Source organism: Tupaia chinensis, unplaced genomic scaffold (genome assembly GCF_000334495.1).
Source record: "Tupaia chinensis unplaced genomic scaffold, TupChi_1.0 Scaffold138854_1, whole genome shotgun sequence".
NCBI classification, from domain to species: Eukaryota; Metazoa; Chordata; class Mammalia; order Scandentia; family Tupaiidae; genus Tupaia; species Tupaia belangeri.
Window position 1 is genome coordinate 1,055,451 of NW_006198747.1, and position 3,393 is coordinate 1,058,843.

Below are 3,393 nucleotides of genomic sequence, written 5' to 3' on the forward strand. Positions count from 1 at the left end.
ATAGATAGATAGATAGATAGATAGATAGATAGATATAGATATATGAAACTAGAAATGGAAAATTATTGGGACCAGCAGTTAGCGTAATGGCTATGTCGTTGGACTCCCACGTAGTCGACCACGGTTCGCGTCCTGGACCCGGTGGCTTAAAACTCACGCCGGGCGCATATGCATGCGTGCCCAAGATCCTGAGAGGAGAATGGAGGAGAAGGGATTGTGGCATGGCCATCCCCCCTGGGGGGTGATTTCCCGCTTTCTGTCTCTCTTTCTCTCTCTGTCTGTCTGGCGAACGCACACGCCCTATAGCAAAAACCTCTCCAAAAAAAATAAAAAGGAAAATTATTGATGATAACATGTATGATTAAGCCACTTTACAGTGTATTCTGGATGGGAAACCACATTTTGAATGCTGTGATGATACTCAGGGAATGAATGTAAGTTAATCAATTTTAAAAAAATGTTTCAGAAGAAAATTACAGGGCACTTGTAACTAGATTCTAGCTTTGTCCATATTTTAAGTTTAAAGTATTTAATGAGTTAATAAAACATGGAGAAAAAGTTTAGTATGGAAGGGAGAGAGGGGAAAGGAGAAGGAAAAAACAAGTAAAAGTATGCTTACGAGCCAAAAAAAATAAAAAAATAAAAAAAGAGAAGCTATTTGCTGATAAGCTATAGAGTAATATCTTTGGCTTGACTGACATGCATAGTATTTGTGCTGGAAAAAGAAATGTTGTACACTGTAAAGACTGATTAAATGTAAATAAATAATTTTTAAAAAGAGGTGAATTTTCTATCTTCAACAAAGAGAAATAGACATATTTACTAATAATGCATTAAAAACGTGAAAAGGGGAGGGAAAAGTAAGCTTAGAAACTACAGCCTGAAATCAAGCCCCATCCCCTCTTTTGCTCACTGTAAAGATGGAGAGTAAGTGAGTGATTGTCAGAAGTAAGCACCTAAATCCCCTCCTCTCTGTCTGGGCTTCTTCTTACTGTTCATAGGCTACTTTTCTCATAACAGTATCTATTGCCATGTTTTGTCTGTTCTTTCAGTGTCTATCATTTGAGCATATGTCAGGTACAGTAATTTCCTAACTAGTCTTTATTTTTTTTTTTTCATTTCTCTAAGTTAGCCCAGTGCTTTGCTATCTGCTTAATTTATTTTTAAAGTACAGTCTTTTTCATGGTAGCTGTCCTGTTTAAAATAGAGATTAGTCATTGCCCAGCAGTTCATATTCTCTCGGGAGGACATATGTGTTATGGCTGTTGCTTTTGAAACTCTTAGTTTTTAACTGTTGTTTCTGGGTCTCCCTCCAACCACCTCCAGCCCAGTCACTTAAAATATCAAAATATAAGCGAATCTTGTTGAAGGCATTTGCCTTCATATACTGCATTTCGTACAACGAGAATAGCCTACCTCCTAACAATGGAATATTTATTTCTTCCTGTAGTTCTTATTTAAAATTAAATTATTGTAAAGTAAGAAATCCATGTTATAATCATACTAGAAATGTTAAATGTAAAAACTATTTCTCCCTTCCTAGAAAGAATTTATACAATTTATATATGTAAAGGACCATTTGACTAAACTCATAAATTACTCTAAATAAAAAAAAAAAAAACAAAGAGAGTACTCTTACTACATGGCCAGGCACACTCCTAAACATCTCACCCAAAAGGAGTGACTTTTTTCTTACCAGTAGGCACAGAGCCCGTTACCATAGAAACTATAACTAGTTGGTCTGTAACTGGGTGTGAATTTTATGCACTGCTACTTGAAACATTAAGGCTGTAAATCAGGATAGAGTGTAGCTTCTGTAATATTTTGGAAAGGTTTTGTATCTCAAAAATCTGGTACATGAAAATTTCTTCACATGTCTATTTTTTTAAGGAGATTTTTGCTATAGGGCACAAGCACTCGCCAGAGAGAGAGAGAGACAGAAACCAAAATATCACCCTCCAGGTGGTATGGCCATACTGCAATCACTTCTCCTCTATTCTCCTCTCAGGATTCTGGACATGCATGTACATGCATTCATTGTGAGTTTCAAGCCGCCAGGTCCAGGACTTGAACTGCAGTCAGCCATGAGGGAGTCCAACAACGTAACTACTATGTCATCTGTTGGTCCATACATGTCTGTTTATTCATTTATTTAAACAGCATATTCAACACTTACTATGGGCACAATGTATGCTAAGCATTTTAGAGAGGTCAAAAGAACACATAACCCTTACTCTAAGGGAACTTCTCTCTGATAAAGTTAGCATTCATGGGTAAACAGCACTCCCCTAAGAACAGGGTTTTTTGTTTGTTTGGTTTGGGTTGGTTTTTGTTTTGCTATAGGGGGCGTGTGCTCTCTGGAAACTGGGGAGAGAGAGGAATGGGGAGGAGATAGGGAGTTAGATCCCACCTCCTGCCCTCTGGGATGGGAGGGGGGTATGACTGTGTCACAATCCCGTTTTCTCCATTCTTCTCTTAGCATTTTGAGCATACAAGCACATGTACCCAATATATTTTTCAAACTGCTGGGTCTGGGACTCAAACCACATAGTGAGCCATGCAGGATGAGCTACCTTAACCTCCTAAGCATCTACTGGCCCAAATAACAGTTTTTTTCATGAAGAGCTTTCTTTTTTTAAATAATTAAATTTTAATTTTTAATTGATTATTGTAATTTTTTAAATCGATGAGAGAGAAAATGAGAAAGCAAGCCACCAGGCCTATTTCTCAAACCACAGTCCCATGTGAGAGTCCAGCACCTTAACCACCATGCCACCTGCTAGCCTCTCGTGAAGAGCTTTCTAACTGACAATCACTGACTCATAATAACTAGAGTAGTATATTGGGACCTGTAAGTAATGGAACAAGAGGTTTGCACCTGGTCAGACTGCCTATGACAAACTCTTTATTTTTGGTCTGTACACATTTTGTCTGGAGAGGTGAAGTTGGGAGAATGGATCTTTATGTTTCTTTCACTGGAGACTGGACCTTCCTTGCCAGCTGGTGCCAACATGAAGGAGCTGATAATACACACTGAGGAGCATGGAGGAAGGGTGCAACCCTCTGATTGTTTCAGTGAGTTCCCCAAACCAAACACATAATTGATTTAGATCAAGGCTTAAGCATCTGTTTTGGAGGGAACAGCTATCAACTTTATGAACACGTGTTGTATTTTTTTCTTGCCCAAATACTTTTCTTGTCCACCTTCCCCATAAGAAGGATTAATTCCTTGTTCATTTGTTCCTTTGAAATCTTGCCGCCTCAGGCATCTAATGACACCAGGAGATGTATCAGTTGAATTACTGTCTCCACTAAGCAACAGTGAAACCCTAGAGGAGCGAGGGCTGATAAAGCAGACTGCAAAGTCAAGTATGCAGACTCCTTTCAGTTGAG